Below are 17,989 nucleotides of genomic sequence, written 5' to 3'. Positions count from 1 at the left end.
TGAGTGGTGATGCTGGCTCAGGTACTGGGGATGCTGGCTCAGGTACTGGTGATGCTGGCTCAGGTACTGGGGATGCTGGCTCAGGTACTGGGGATGGTGGCTGTGGCAACGCTCTCTGGCCAGAACTTGTGCTGCCCGTAGCTGAACTGGCTTGACGGTGTGCCCCCTCTCCTGTGCCATGTGCAGTCCTGCGCGATGTTACGTCTGTGGACAGAAAGGCAACATCAGCTCAGTGTACCTGAAGGCATGCATTGCAAGCTTGACAATAAATTGATGTAACACTCTCACATAGTCCTCTGTCTGCTTTAGGCTAATGTGTGTACCATGCATCATTGTTCTGTGCTATTCTGTTCATGGTGGGGGATCCCTGACTACATCTCCCATAATGCATTGCCTGTCTGCAGTAACACATAGACTGGAGTGGGATACTCATTTCACAATGGGGGATGTGGGATAGGGGTAGGGGGGGCTACATTGCTGTGCATTCCTCTTACCTTGTTGGGTGGCGGCTCTGGCAGAGCTGTCGGCATCCCCAAGGCCCACGACACTCTCGTGCTCGATTGTCGACTGCACCAGCTCCTCCAGTTCGGTGAGGGCAGGTGCCCTGTTACTTCCACCTCCTGTCCGGCTGGCCTCCTTCTGGATGTCCCCCATCTTCCTCTTAGTCACGATGCGCAGGTCGTACCAGCGTTTTTTTAGTACGTCAATGTCCCTGTGGGTCACTCCCACTGCATTTACCTGCGCCTGGATTGCCAGCCAAATAGTGCGCTTCTCACACTCTGCCACTTGCAGGGATTGCCTCCCAAAAAGCTTCTGGTGCTGCTTCACCACCTCCTCCACTAGCACCTGGAGTTCCTTGGGGCTGAATTTCACCTTGCGCCTCCTTTCCCCTCCTGTCCTCTGGCTGGACATAGTGAAGTTTGATCTCAACAATCAGGCACTGGCTCCCTGCCTCTCCTCTGCACTCCCAGCCTCTCCTGAGTCTGTTGATTGAGTGCACCTGCCTGGGTGTGGCCACTTCCTACTTGGGTGGGGTTTGGTTGCACAGGATTGGCTGTTTCAAACAGTCATGTGATTTCGTTTTTCCGATTCGGTATTTTCCGAATCGGTATTTACTGAATCGGTAAATACCACCGCGGTATTTACCGATTCGGTAAATTCCGATTCTTGAATACCGAATGTTACCGATTCGGTAAATATTACTGACTTGTTACCTACATATAACTTACCGATTCTTAATTACCGATTCAGTACGGTTCGGTATTTAAGAATCGGTAAATTTTCTTTACCCACATGAGGCCCTTTGTGATTTGTTGAAACGCCACAGCTATAAGTAAATCAATAATGGAAGTATTTGTAGTGGAAAAGGACCATATGTCATTTTACTTTATTTTTTAAATTTAAATAACAAACGATATTTTTAACAACAATATTTTTGACATCGATGGTTTTTTTCCGATATTTTTGTGCTTACCATAATGTAGATAGGATGTCGATATTCTGGATCCCGATATTTCGCCTCTGATATTTTTGACGTCGATATTCTTGTAGTCGATATTGTGTCAGTGATTCGTGCCATTCCATGGAAGAGGAGGCAGCAGAGGTACTCAAGTGCTGTGTTGTGCTTCCTTTCCTTTGCAGTGCATGCTCACAAAAATGTAATCTATGCATGAAGGAAAGGGAGAAAGTGAACCTTACCACGACTCAGATGTCATGCACTATATATGTATGTACCTTGTAAATGTATTTGATAACAATTTGTTAGGAAAAATAATGTGTATTAGATAATTTATTCATGCCTCCTTTACATTTCTGTCAGGCTGTGAGTTCTTCTCCCTCATGCTTTTCACAAGTGGGTGGTTGTTCAGGAAACTCGCTGGCCCCTGGTGAGTATTCTGAAAGTGGAAGTAGCAGATATGCCTTGGGCTGTTTTGCAATATCCTTTGCATTGCGGCCTGATGACGTTCTTATGCTGAATGTGCAGTATAGTCATGTTGGAGCGTCAGTGAGTAAGCGCTGCTCCATTTTTTACGCTGTGCTTTTTCTCAGCTTCAATTTTAAACGATGCTGACCTTGTGAGAAAATTCTTGCTTCTCACTGGTGAGTACGGTGCAAGGGCAGCATAGATACCATGTTCTGTGCTGCCCTTTCTGTGAACCAATGCTTCATGAGATGCTAATATGAAAGAGCTGAAGTGAGCACAGGGCTTGATTTACAGAGTTGCATCCTTTTCCTTCGCTTTTACATTGAATAATGCTAGCCTTCTGTGGGCTAGTGTAGTCAGAAGATTCAGAAAAACTTTATTCGATTGTAGGGAACAATCATAAAAGTATAAGGCTAGTGTAGTCTTCTGTGTGGACTAGGGTGCAAGTATGTGCAGCCAAGAAGCCCTAGACTCTCCTGTTTTTTCCTCGGCCCTCAGCCTAACAGTGCTGATGACAACAGTACTTCCATACTGATCACTTTCCAAAATTGTGCTTTTACCTTTGCCTCCCACTTTGGAAAATGCTAGCCTGCCCCGTGCAAAGTAATTTGCTTATGCATCTCAGTCAGTCAAATAACTTTATTCGGTTTAAATAAACCATAAAAGTAAAACATTCATACACAATATATGCAAATATTTCATCTCAAGTTAATACTATAAAATGTCATTTGACTCAAATAAACCACAATTTCTCATGAAATTATTAGAATACAGATGTCTAAAATCCTACGAATATAAGCAGGAAACATCAGTTTTGTTTATGATTCATACCATTTCCTTATTATGAAAGCGTTCCTAATAAAATGTATAACTACAGTGCAAATTGCTTCATTCGATAAGGATAATAAAAGATTAAAACCCTCCTGATAGTTGCAAGCACGATCTTTTTTTTAAAAAGGAATAAGGAACCGGGCCCTTAGTTCCCTATAAAGAGCGCAGAATAGAATAAGGTGCAAAGTGCTTTCTTTTGTTAAATTGTCACACGGACAGGGAGAGAGGGTATTGCACCAACCGGCCTGTTTGGGGAAGGCCATTAAAAAATGCAAAGTCGAAATCTAGTCAAGAAAAATCTAAAATGTGTGTTAATGGTAAAAGACAGATAAAATTGGGGATGCAAAAAGCGCTGGTTAATGTAGGGTTGCAGCCCTACTATCCTCCTGGGTTTATCATGCTCATTGCGAAATGAATTTTTAATTGTTTGTTTCGCATTTGAGTCTATGCTGTCTGGATTGTCATAATAATTCCCAATGCCTATTTCTTTGAACTTTCCCTTTATGTAACTAAGCCATGGAATGGCCTCGGCATTATCCAACATCATGCGTTCCCTGACAATCTCTTTTGTTAGCGTTAAGTCTTCCGACAAACTTTTGCCCAGAGGAATAATGGGGCAATATTAATCCGATCCGCAATAAAATCAACCACTAGCTCAGTGTGGCAAAATGCCGAAGGGGCACTTCGGGAAATCATCAGTAGTCTCTTTAGGAACTTATTCTCTGATATCTGAAGTTTTGTGCTTTTATAATAACCTCATACTTCCGCCCCATAAGTGGCAATAGACAAACATTTTGATCTATATAAAGTTTTCAGTTCCACTACCGGGTTATGGCCCAATTTACTCTCAAAGCTGAGGAGACCCTCCACTGCACGGCAAGTGTTCTGGACCCTGGATGTGATAAGCTGTTCCCAATTCAATTTATCATTAAAAACATTCCCCAAATAGTTCAAATTTGAGACCTTGTCAATTTTCTTATCGTTTACCATAAGCTTTCTTAATTTGATCTGACTAGGACCACAGACCATAATATAAGATTTATTAAAATTTACCTTTAGGTCCAAAGCTGACATAAATTTACTTATGCATCTATATTAGTCAATCTGAATTTCTATATGTATTAAAAATACAGGGCATGACATAGAATTTAGAGGACAGGGAACCCCAATGCCAATGCGGCATAGTACTCTATCTGCCAGACTCTTGGTTCACCTGCCTCATTTAGAGACAAGCAGACTGTAAGGTTTCGGTAAATTGAGCAGTGGCGGCCAATAATTAACAGGGGTGGTGCGGTGGGGGCTAAATGAAATAAAATAATTTAAAAAACACTTAAGTGCAGACCAGCCACCGCCTGTTGGTCCTCTTCCGCTCCTCTGTTAACTCCAGAAACAAGAAGCAAACACCTGGAAACACACAGGCTCTCTGACTCCTTTAGCCAATCATGACACTGCCTTACAGCGTTGTGATAGGTCTGAGTGCCGTGGTTCAGCGCTCAGAGAGGGACTGAGAGGCTGGGCATGATCTTCACCCCGGCTGTGCAATACAGCTGGTGGAGAACAGGCAAAGTACGCATGACTGTTTGGCCGGCGCAAGACAGCCGGCCAAACTGACATGCACCATTAGAGTGTGCTCACTACTCTACCCCCTGGCCCCTGCTAAGGTCCGCCCAGCTCAGACCACCCCACACCTAAGCAGGAACGGAAAAATAAAATTACAACAACATTACGTTATTATCATTTTATTTTTATTTTTAAACTGCTCAGAGTAGTGGGGAGACGCTCCTCCACCTTAGCGGAGGAGCCGCTGCTGCCATTGAGAGTCCATAGGCTCAGCTGTTGAAAGGTTTGCTTTCATTGACCCATGGAGTAAGGGCCATCGGAGAAAGGGCGTTACACTTCTCTCCCTACTTGGGGTGGACAGTGTGATGTCCTTTTTAGGTTTCGCTGAGTCAGCGCTGCTGGCTGGCGACAAGCTTGCGCGTTCACATGAGCGTGCACGCGCAAACCGACAGCCTTCAGCAGCACTTTGCAAATTCACCTACTAAAGTCTCTCTGAGCAGCGCATGCGCGCTGACTCTAATAATGAATTTCCTTGATGTGTGCAGCTTTGGCGCCCTCTAGTGCAAGACTATTATAAGTGCCGCATAATATCATTTGCATTTGCTGTTTCTGCTATCTACCTCAAAAAAGAACACTATCTCCCTTAAATCCTACCCAAGATTGGCACATTTCCACACGCCTCAGATCTCTGGTTACAGAAAGCCCGTAGAGTCTCATAATTTTTTTGTGGAATTCTGAAAACGACACGTGCACTCCCCCCAAAAAACGCACCCCTCGCCTATCAAATAAGCTGATATGATAGTCTACAGTAGGTTCACTTAATTACAAATTCAGCTCAGCAAATGTCTCAACGTATTTTATCTTTAAACAAGTTTGCTTAGTTATATGATCGGTTGTTGATTAAAGCTTATGAGAGACGTTTTAAGTGTTTTATGACACGCATAAGCAAATGCGGCTTTATACTTGTCAAGTAATTTTACATCAAGAACACAACAATAACGTTTCTAGCACTAGGACAAGAAAGCAAGAGAATTAAAATGAAAAATATATTTGGCATTCAAATGATCTTTAGTATACATAATTGTATGTTTTTTCATTATGTATTCTGGAATTGCTGTCTTTTGGCAGACATTAATGTTGTGCATATTTGTGATCAATTATTGTTAAGGTGACAGTATTGCTTTACATTATTCAGTGTCAATGGCAAAGCATGGAAAGAGGAAACAATGCATTTTCTGGTGTATCAAATTTTGGCGATTGGGCTGAGCTTAGCAAAGTCGCTTTATTGCAGACATTATTTAGTGCCGTTTGCAGTATTTTGCCAGTGTATTGGGGTAACTTATGTGAATTGAGTCCAAGTTACACTTTTTTGCTGTCGTATTTGGATTGCCGGCCTTGTGTCAATCTTTGTTACACCCATTTTGGTAGCGATTGCGCTCTTATAAGATCCCAAAGGCGAGACCTATTGGCTATGCCAATGCTTGTTTATCTGTCCATCACACCAGTAAAAACCTGATGGTGAGAGACAGAAACAGAATACCTACTTGACCTACACACTCTAGGAGAAATCTCCCAAATGGGGGGCCATTAGGTTTTTTGCTTCTCCAAAACAAGCTCCCGCTTTGGGAGATTGCGTTTGAAAAACAAAGGTAAAATGTTTGGTGGACCGCCATCAAGAGGGACGGCAGCCAACCCACCGGACTTGTTAAACCATGAAAGGAATCGCTGACACAACAGTTCCCTTCAAAGGTACAGAGATGAAAGATGGGCGGGAAAGCATCTCTGAATTTTAGGGACGATATAATGTCCTCCCTCACCCTGATGGACAGACTATCCACTACCAATACTAAAATCGAGCCCAAATATTTTTACAGCATATCTTCAGTTTCAACAAACCTTCAACGCCATCAACCATGCTATATATAACACACAGTTGTGGCGAAACCCATTGACTGGCAATGCTTGTGTTATTCTGTTGCCTGCGTCAAAAACATAGATGCTCAAGGGGGCAGATTTGCGCCACTTTTACGCCGCCGTTGCGTCACTTTTGTGACGCAGCGGCGGCGTAAACCCTGCGCCATGTTGCGCCCCATTTACATCGTGACGCATCTATGGAGATGCGTCATGGTGTAAAGCCCTGCACCACATGAAACCTGCGTCAGGTTTCATGTGGGCGTTTCTACTCAGGGGGGGGGGCGTCTCGTCGCAGGAACGCCCCTGAAAAGTGACTCAGTGAAATCTGTAAGATTTCACTGAGTCACTTTCCCAACGCTGATGCGTCAAAACCCTGCGCCTGCTTGAAGCAGGCGTAAGGCTTGACGCACCATGTTAGTGATAGGGTAGGTTGGAACAGTGCTGGAGTTGCGTTGCACTTGCGACGCAACTTCAGCACTGCGCCAACCTTACGCCGGCAGATGCATCACGTATCTGCTTGTCTTTGCGCCACGATGCACCGCATTGTAAATGCGGCGCATCTGCGGTGGCGCAAGGACAAACTTGCGTGACGCATCTTCCCTGGCGCATCCATGCTGATTTGCAGGGATGCGCCAGGGAACATAAATCTGCCCCATGGTTTTTATTTTCAAGTCCTAAAACCGTTCTTTAACTCCCTGCAGAAACACATCGGGTCAAGGATTATTAAGTTTGCGAGCCTTGTTCATTTTTATAAAGGCCACAGTGCATCTGTCAGCCGTACACTATGGATAAAAGTGTACCTGACACAAGTCTATTTCAACATTTCCTTCCCGAACGCCAGGGCTGTTGTCACTCTGACGTTCCAATTTAAAATTAATGGTTCTGTCTGTCATACTTGCTGAGCAGCAGATAAGAATGACTTTGCACCTGTTTACCGCGGCTCTTTGTTCGCTAATACCGGTAAACCCGAGTCAGCCTGGACTTCTCACAGACGGCTCTCTGCAAATCATTCCGCGTGACTTGCTCCCCAGAAGGAAAGACCCAGGCTGCAAAATCTTAAATCCCGAGGACGCCATTAACGTACTGTCATGTGTGACTATGAGATCAGCTGTACGAGCAGGAAATCCGGCTCCGCACTTCTTTACTCAGTGCACAACTGGAAGACGGTGACAGGTAAACCCCGGGTGTAAATCAGGCAGTGACAACTGCAGCTCAGCATTAACTAAACGGGACCCGGCCGCACTCGGTAATTCCCTCCTTCAGTGGCGACTAAGCCCGATCAAGCTTTTGAAGCGATGTGAAATATCTGAAATGTGCTGATGAGCAAATGGTGGAGTTAAGCGACTGAGATGTTCACACATGGAATGGCCCAGCCTATAAAGACGATGTTGTGACAGCAGCGCAGTTCATTCACACACAGTGGATGTCTCATCGTGCCTGGCAAAAGATGAAGCAACGTGCGGAAATCTCTTTTGTTTCAGGAATGTACAAGAGTGAAAGATGAATAAACCTATGTTTTCCTCCACCATAATCATGCAGTTGCTATTAGGGTGTTATTTAATCACGAGAGTTGACACAAATAAGTCCAGTATAGTATTTTTCTTCCTTGTCATATACTTTGATCCAACAAATAGGTTGGGTGAGATGGATCCATTTATGCCACGAGACTAGAGATTATATTACACAGAAAAATAATTCTTTCGATTTCCTGAGAAAAGTAACAAACATATATTGATGCAAAACAAAAACACGCTTAAAGTGTATATCAACACAATATGTCATGCCAGGCGCTCGCCAAGTCAAAACTACACATAAAACGAGGCCTAAATTTCACGTTTGCATTGTTGGTCTATATAACTGTGGACACACAGAAAGTAAATTACTTGGTCCAGACCTACCTAAAAGGTGTCTCTCTCCGTACAGGTGTGCCTAGGCCTAAGCCGGCCCCATCACTGAACCTACGTGTCAACTGTGCCGGTGCACATACGTGGTGTCCTTGTATCCTTGGACAGACAGCAACGAAATGCAAATACTGCTTCTGCCGTGTCAGGTTGGCCCACCACCACCTGGATGTGGCAATCGTAAATCTGGATCGCCAGGGTTTTGGACTCCACCCACATATTTACTACAGGCATTTTAGCGGTTGCAAATGATAATAAACCAGTATTACTACTACTACTACTAGTACTAATACTAATGATAATAATAATATATTTTTATTTTTTAATTACTACTAATAATGTTTTACTAGTATTACTACTATTACTACTACTTCTACTACTACTAATGATGATGATGATGATGATAATTACAACAGTAACAATAACTTGTGTTAATACTATGCTTCATAATATAGCTCTGTGTAATTTGTATGTACTGTAAATATCAGGTTTTAATGTGCTGATCTAGGTTTGATAATCTAGTCATTTGTATACTCTAGCCCCAGGTTACACCGTTGTACATGTAACTTCAGGAAAGATCTGGAAATAACACATGCCAATCAGCATATTACATTGTAAGACCGTGGGTATTAATTGGGGTGGATGTGGCTCCATCACAAGTAATGAGACCACAAACTTGTCAGAGTAAAACATAATTTTAATCATTTATACCTGAGCTTTACCCCTGGAACATTGGCACAGAGCAGACAGGTTTAACTTAAGAACATGTAGGAGTAACAAAACAAGTATAAAGTCAAAACACAACACAATAAAAAGTCTGCAACTAATTTCTGAAAATAGTGAAAAATGTAAAGAGCAAAATAACAGGAAAATCCTAAAAACCCAATAAAGGAAACCCAAGATATGAATCTTTAACCATTAAGGCAAAAAATGCCTTGAAAAAGTAAAACACCAATCAGTAGTCTCTTTTTTCAGTTAACTAGAACCTAGGCATAATGGAGCAGTGGCCAGACACACCAAACGGAACCTTCTGATCAAAGATTTTACTTTCTAACTTAGTCTCCGAAATGCAAGTCAAAGTACTCCAGCAGGGCAAAGTTGCAGATTATATCAGCCAAAGTCTACTCAAAGTCAGATAGTTGTTGCATGAGGTCCCACTGAACTAATTGGTTATGGCCAGTAAAGCACAAAGCACAAAAAATTCAAGTTTCCTGGCCACCAAAGTCCCCGTGTCATGCTTTTGCCGGGTCAAGATTTCTACCTCCAAATTTAGGGCCTGATTAAGATCTTGGCAGGACTAACACCACCCACTAAAGGTGGCTGTTCCAAGTACTCCATCAAGTTGTTGGCGGTTCATCTGCTGTATTTATATGTGACATCAACAGACTGGTTCCCAGCACTGCTGTGGTATTCTCAGCTAGCTAACATCACTCCATCGCAGTGAGGCCGGTGGGTTTGCACCGAGCTGATTCAGATGTTCCCGTTGTTCTGGCTGTGGTGGAGACCTGATGGAGTGAGGCCATGCTTGTGTGGAGACAGGTAAGTACTACTTATCATTATCTCAATACCCATATATGTTGTGAATCTGTCAATATGTATATGTAGTTAACATAGAATGCCATTTATTTTGCACATAGCATTGCACACCAGCCTCATACACAGCATATTGTATGTACACCCACAACCACCACCACCACCACCACCACCACCAAATAAATATTTTTTTATGTGTCACTACAGGTGTGTATATCTTACCATGATAAGTAGTTAGATGTACAGTTATGCATGTAAGAGCAATGTAAAAATACGCGAGGCAAAAGCTACTGTTAACACATGATTCATAGTGAGATGAGTGACACAGAAGCCTACCTTAGACTCCAGTGACTCCTGGGTTGCTAAGTGTCATGATCAAGTAGCAGCAGCACAGGAAGGACATAGAGAATGGGGATCAAGATGGAAACAGAAGTGTGAACCAGAAAAAAGGTATGTTTTCACCTCTCGCCAACCCGAGTTTGGAGGTTTTTCCGCCCCAGTTGCCTTGACAGAAAGGCACATTGCAATCGGCAAGTGGTATTCTTGGCAAGACTCCCTCCAGCAGCCCTTTCTGGCTATGGCCCCGTCAACGGTGGAGGAAGATTCTGGCAGAGACGGCAGGACTCCAACGGTCTTCCTTCCAAGTATCCACTAACACCTAAATACAGCGGCGGGCAGGAAAAGCGTCAAAAAGTGATGGCGGGACCAGATCCACCAACATCTAAATCAGGCTCTTAATTTTTTTAATGGAGCTTTTATGGTGCAGCAAGCCCAGGAAGCTGTAAACTACAAAGTCCCTTTGAAGCTTGAACATTGTCATGATATCCAGAGGTGTTAGAAGTTAAACTCTGAAGCAGTACCTCTTGGTCACAACTGAAACTCTCAGAGACAGCATTTGGTTCCAGCACTCACCCCAGCAAACGGCCACCAGCAAGGTCCAGTCCATGTGAGGTTGCTACTGGTGAGTTGAGCACTCCATGAAAAGTCCTCTTGCAGCTTTTAGTGTCCCTCTATCCACACAGGACGCCACACAACTGACACTTGTAGTCCACTTCTCAGACCTGGGTATATCTAGGAGATGGTCCAGCTCTTCAGGTCTTCACACAAGTCACAGACAAAAATATCCAATCCTGTTCTCCTGCAGGTCTAGGTATCTTATCATGAGCTGTGGGTGAATTGCCACTTTTGTGTGACTCCTGGACAGTCCTTACCCAATGAGGAAAAAGGTCCCGGGGACAAACCTTTGCTGTTTGCTTTATTGCAAACTCTCCCACAGTGCTCTAATCAAAGTAAAATCCAAGATGGCACAGCTTTTCTGCCCTCTGAGGTGGCTTGTGTCCCAGACACAGATTTGTTTAGGGAAATGAGCAGTCCCTTACTTTTGAGCTACATCAAACTGGTTCTGGGACTATCTCTGGCTTCCACTTGGATGGTATCCAGTAGTGAGCCCAGGGACAAAAAGTGTTTCTTCCCTAGTCCTCCTTTTGCATTTAACTATGTCTAGGCAGGTCACACTCTGGTCTATTCTAAATTAATACATTTCTGAACCCTTCCGAGCTCCCCTCTCTGAACTAATATGTGTCTCACTCCTCGCATCCTGGTGTTCCTACCAAAATACCTAAGCCATTGTTTCTGCTGTGGGAGTATTTTTCATACCTCATTAAGGGGACACACTGACATGGTCAACAACTGTCAGGCTAATGCTAATGAGCTAACTTTAGATTAATGCAAACAACGGGCCTGATTTAGACCTCGAAGGACAGGTTACTCCATTACAAATGTAATGGATATTTCGTCTTCCATATTACAAGTGACATTGGATATAAAACACTTGTAATACAGCAGATGGCATATCCATCAAGTTTTTGGCAGAGTAACTCATCCACTGAAATCTAAATCAGGCCCAAAGTCTAACTTTATAAAAGTCACTTTTCCTAAATATTTATTACAAAATTGACTTCACATTGAGATGAATTTTAAATCATCATTAAAGACAGTGATTGAATTATGCCAGTAGTTTGTCTCAAACTAGAGACAGCAGGATTATGATTTGATTCTGAACATTTTCCTCATACGATAGTTACAGCCCTTCACTGTGAATGAAAATACCTTTTGGGAGAAGTCAATGTAGGTGCGCAGTAAAATTAAATTTGTGTATGTACCACTTGTAAATACTATGCACCCTACCATGTGGTCTACAAGGCCTACTATTGGTGACATTTAACATTTTAAAAGGGTTATTTTGACAGGTTCACGTGCAAGTTTAGCAGCTACAGTAGTCAGGCTACACAGATAAGCCTTAATCCATGGGGCATATTTACAAGAACTGGTGCATCACTGTGTTGCCGCAGCGATGCAGCAAAAAAGGTTATTGATGTGGTATGACAGATTTCTATGCAATGGATGCATCATATTTACAATATGGCACACCATGGTGTATGGAGGTATCGGACGTCATAAAAACTGAAGGTGTTTTGTGCGCCGTGTCGTAAATAAATCTCATGCTAATACTGCAAAAGTGAAGTTGGGCTGAATAGCATCTCGTAAATAAATGCTAGCCATCCTAGCATGACTTGTGCACAAAGCGTCAACATTTATTTATATTTAAATGTCGCTAGATGGAAAAAATGGCACACTTACCTATAAGCAGCCATGGAGGAGACAGCAGAGAGCAAAGCCCCGGACAATAACGCCAGCAACCTCAGTACCAGCCAGAATGTCCTGACAGAGTCCCAGGGGAATAGGAAGTGCAAGTTTAGTAAGGAGAAGAATGAAATCCTGATCACTGAGGTGACAGAGCAACAACAACAGCTCTTTGTCAACTCCAAAATGTCATCAGGGAGGAAAAAGACCATATGGCAGACCATTGTGGACAAGGACAACAGCGTTGCAGAAGTAAAGAGGACAGTAAATGGCTGCCAAAAGGCGCTGGCATAATTGCAAGCGCAGCACAAAGGAGAAATGGGCAAACAACCTCAAGGCAGCCATGCAGACCAGAGGTGGAAGTCCAGTGCCCCAGGAGCAGCTGGTTCCCTTGGAGGAGCGGGTGTCAGCTGTCATCTCAGAGGAGTCGGTGGCAGGGGTTGAGGGACAGGACAGTGCTGGCTATGGTGAGCCACAACGGCAATAGATTAAGTTGCAACAAGGGGCAATGTGGCTAACTAGGTCTTGTTGTAGATTGCAGGCAGCTATGTCCCAGCAGTCTGCGTTACTCTCTGTAGGACAAAGGATAATATGCTGTAGGGGTGGGCGAACAAGTCCGAACCATTACGGAGTTTGCAGAGTTTTGCCCATTCCGGGCGGAGATCCGTAAAAACTCCGTGAAGTGAAGCAGAGTGGAGTTTTTTCTCTTGAGCGGCTCGCCAACGTTAAGTTGGAGAGTACTCACAAGAAAAAATCAGGTGCTACTCCTCCTCCCGGTGAGATTTCTCAACACAGGTTGTCGCGGTAGGTCACGACAGCTTGCATTGAGAAATCTGCTGCTCGTATTGAGGAAGCTGCCACTTGAGTAGAATGTCTACTTGAGTGGCAGAAAGCAGCAGCACCCTCTGGTGCAATGTGTAGTGCAGTTCGTGCTGATTTTAAAGCGCTGGACAAACTCCCAGAGCCAAAAAAAGTGCAAGAAGCACGACTTAACAGACTCTGCCACTGGCGGAACTCCACGGAAGATGGGGACGTTTTTCCGGTACTTCGTGGAGTTCTGCGGAGTAAAAATCTGTAAACCCCGCCCAGACCTATTATACCGGATCATCCATGTTTAAATATAACATAACTGGAAGTCTGACTGCCCAGTTACATGTTGCACAGCTCAGTCTAGCTCTGTCACTTTTATCCCTTCCTTGTGTGAAGTGCAGCACCAGTCCACGTTCACCTTTTGCTGCATATTGGCATTTGCAGTTGAATGTACAACATCAGTCAGTAGAACTACAAGTCCCAGAATGCAAAGGAAAAAACATTGGGGCATGTTTTCAAGATAATGACGCGGCACAGGAAGCCATCTTGTTGCACTGAGCTGTGTAATTAGGAAATTGCAGGGATGTGTCATATTTACAACAATATGACACATCTCAGTGCTTTTATCTGTGCTGGCGCACAATAGGCTGCCTAGCACCAATGCAGGTACACTTGCACCAAGCAAAATTGCTTGCAGCACTGCGTCATTATCTTATAAGTATGCCCCTCTGTCTCACCTGGGCCCATGCACACTGACCTAGCCTGCAAATCCATGGCATCGAATGGGTTTGTCAGAAAAGAAACAACCCACCTGAGGGGTGGGGGATTTGTGGGCCATGGGAAGTATCTAAACATAAGGACATTCCAAGAGCCTCGTCTATAGTAGCCAAGATTAAACGGCATTGCACGCAGCTGTCCTGGCATGCAGTGTCAGAGCACACAGGTTTCAGCTGCCATGGTAGGGACCATCTGAAATCCTGTCATCTACAAAATCTGACTGAGTGTGGGGGTAAATGCAAGTGATGTACACCAGAGAACTATATGTGTTAAAACAAATGATGGTGTGTTCCTGCTAGTGCAGTGCATAGTAGGAATTTTTATGGGCACTTTGAACTGCCACTGTGTCTAAATGGGGAGACATTGCATGGCAAGGAGGTGAGAAGGCACATGTTTACTACAAGGTACCCTCACCAATACACATGCACTGCTGTGTCTGACTGGGTCACACTTGTGTTGCAGCTGGTTAGGGATGGGAGACAATAGCTCATTGTGGTACTACATTCTACACATCAGGTCGATCTGAGTGATGATGTAGTATGTGCCAGGAGGGAATCTGGACCTAAATTGTCTCACTGTAACACATGTAAAAGTCGGAGGATGTCTTTCAGGGAACTGTCAAGGGATAGGAAGAACTGCTTAGTCACCACAAAGGACATGAGTCTGGGAGGGTCAGAGGCTGAGGTGGATGGGCCCCGTTGTTTTAGAAAAGTGGGTAGGTACATGTCACCATTTCCAGCAGTACTACCATGTGAGGTGCTGCCTGACTGATATCACTTAAGAACAGTTTGCCATGTCAGTCCATTGGATATGGTCAAGCATAATGTAGGTGTTGTAGGCACATGAGAGTCCATCTATGATCTGGGTTTCATCACTGTGTGGCAGTAAATCAGCTGCCAGAACCAAATTGGGAATAGCCAGAGGAGGCCTGCACACATACAAGTGGGCTTCTGCCTCGGAGTGTTTATGAGAGTTTGAGTCACTGTTGTTTAATAGCTACAGCCATGGAGAGAGTAGTGAGTGGATATCAATGTAGGGCATGGTAGTGTACACATAGCAGTGCACTGTGTCCACTATGTTGACAGTACACAAGGGGTTACAGTTTATGGAAGTCTTGTGCTGTATAGTGCATCTGGTACACTAACCACACTACACTGCCACACTGCTTGGGGACAGTGTAGGATATGTTTTCCACATGAATCTGTATCCAGGGTTTGTGGCTTGTGCTGGCAGAAAATGTGCAGCATTACTCCAAAACAGGCACATTATTCCCAAGGTGACTGTGTTGTTGCCTGTCTGAGGAGATGTACTTTGTGCACGAGGCTGTACTTTGTTGCACAGTGTGGAGCCCTGGAGGACTGATGGCGTGGTTTGTGCGCTGCAAATGGTGTGCACATAGGATGGGATGTGTGTATATGATGACATTTGAATTTAAGCATGATGCACATGATCTTGCAAGGTTAGAATATGACTACATTTCTCAGTTTCACAAGTCTGGGATACATCACATGACTCATGACCATGGGAGCTACCTGTGGAGACACAAACAAAAGAAAGGGAGTCCCTTACTTCAACACAATGTTTGGACACAGCATTTCACACAGTGTAGCATTAGTGGGGATCTTTCAAACAGTTAAATGCACATACAGGGCCTCATTTAGCATTTGTTACCACAGAGCAACACTGAATGTCTCCTGACTGCACTGACCTGTATCCAAAGAGTAGGACTGGAATGTGCTATATGACGAACATTCAGCGCGTCAATGGTTCACCTGCATACACACCATCACATATTGGTGACTTGCTGCAACACACACCCCCTTGCACCAGGGTGTACATGTGTCAGCGTTGTGTCCTCAAAAAACTTAATGGTTTAAGGGACACAATACTGCACCAAAAGCAAACAATCTTTGCAATTACCTCATACTATGTGTCCTGCGGAATGAAGGACACATTGAAATCGGAAATGACAAAGAGACATGTAATTATTTATCCTCATTTCCCCTCCCCTTAGGAGGCACACTACTAGCAAACAGTCCCAGAGTCCCTGATCCTTAGATATGTGGAAATGTGTGAGATCTTCATTGGTGCAGCATGTAAAAAGCCACTGCTAACCCATGGGTCACATCTTTAATGTAGGGTGAGGAAATACTGCACTTTTCTCTGGCTTGCCGTACTGCATATCTATGAGACCATGGAAGGGGACGCAGGCTGACTTTGCATAGCCTCATAGATATGAGTTGGAGATCTTCTCCACCAGAGCATCATGAAAAGAGATGCTCCAGCAGCGCAGTTCACTTGTACATGTAGCCCACACTGGCGTAGGTGGTCACAATATGCGTGACTCTGTAGGGTTGTGTTGCGCATGTAGTATGGCGCAAGTATGTAGGCCTACACCTACTACATATGCACTGTCTCATTCAGCCCAATACTACTATGACAACATTAACCAACATAATTGAATGTCATATGGTCTGTCATATACTTCAGAAGAACATACCGACAAGTAGGTCATTCTCATATGTCCCATTCTGGAAGCGCTCATTAATGGTGTAATGACAGAAGATGAAGGAATCAAAGGTACTCTGTGAGGACATTGTTGAAGAGGCCCTTATGGTCCACGATTGCCTGCACAAAATCATGGAATGTGTGTACTTTCTATTGCGGTACAGGCATGATGTAGCTGCTGCAGGCACAAGTTGCACATGTGGGGAAGATGAGGTACTGGGGTGTGAGGCTTATGATGGCATTCAGGACGGAGTGGAGAAATGCTGAGAAGGATAACTGAGATACTCCTGCCACTATGGCTATATGGGTTGGAAAGTTCCAGATGCCAGCATGTGTAGGACAGCCAGAAGCTTGGCCTGCAGAGGGATGTTGGTGAACCGCTGCGATGTTGGCTGCAGCCTTGACGCAATTAGGGGTGGGCGGAATTTGCGGAATTAACTTCCGCAAATTATCGCGAGAATGCAGAAAATCTCCGCAAACACGCCGGTAATATCGCGAAGATGCGGAAGTTTTTTTGCCGCCTGTTCGCGGTATTTTTTGCGTGTTCGCGGGTCGCCAACTTACCCATGCGGTCGCTCACGGGCGCGGCCATCTTGTTTTCACTTGTCCCGCCCCCTGGCGTTGTTTACTTCCTGTTCCGGGTCGCGCAATGCATGTTCGCGGTCGATATTTCCTGTTCGCGATCGCTTTTACTTGATCGCGTTGCTTTTTGCTTGCTCAGGGAGAAAATATCGCGCGAACTTGCGCACGTGGTCGCAACGGGCGCGGCCATCTTGTTTTCCACTCTATTGCATGGTTCTGGGGCCTGATTTTCAATCCTCCCTAAATCTTTTCAATCCTTTGTTTATAGCCACTTTTTTTGGATCTTTATTACTTATTATTTCTCTAACTATTTTCCTGCCTCTATATTTTTGGTTTTTGTGTACTTTTTTTTTGTTTTTTAGCTACTTTTTCTCTTTGTATTGCCCGCTATTTATTTCCTTTACTCCTTTATTTATTTTACCTTTTCTTTCCCGCCCCGTCCCCAGAACCATGTCCAAGGGCAGGGCTGTTCGCCGGCGCAGCCAGAGTCGCGACCGCCTTCCTTGCGGAAGGCGGCGCCCACAAGGGGTGCATGCACGGGCCTTATTTGGGGAGGCGGAGTTGGCTGCACTAATTTTCTTTGTGCAGCGCCACCTCCCCTCAACCCTGGCAGCAGGTGGCAGGCCTGGGTCCGGGTACGGCCTCCGGGAGCGTCGGCAGCGGTGGGGGAAGGTGCGCCGGGCAGTGTCGCGCATCTCTGGGGTCCGGCGCACCCAGGCACAGCTGACGCACCGGTGGTCCGACATCCTGGACCGTGAGCAGCACCTGCTGGACCTGCTAGGAGTGGAGGTCCTGGGGCTTGGTGAGTACCTATTTAATTATTACAACTTTGTGTCTGTTCTTCTGCTCTATGTTATATATTGCGAATATCTTTTTTTCCTTCCAACCAGCTAGAATGTTGCTGCTTGCAATACATTCCAGGTTAATAACGTTTAAAAGTCTTCTGTGATTATGACACAGGTGCTCTTCTGCGCTACTACTAATCTTACTTGTTTGCAGCTTTGCG

Source organism: Triturus cristatus, chromosome 5_1 (genome assembly GCF_964204655.1).
Source record: "Triturus cristatus chromosome 5_1, aTriCri1.1, whole genome shotgun sequence".
Lineage (NCBI taxonomy): Eukaryota > Metazoa > Chordata > Amphibia > Caudata > Salamandridae > Triturus > Triturus cristatus.
The sequence above is the reverse complement of the archived record's forward strand: the minus strand, read 5'-3'. Positions refer to the sequence as shown.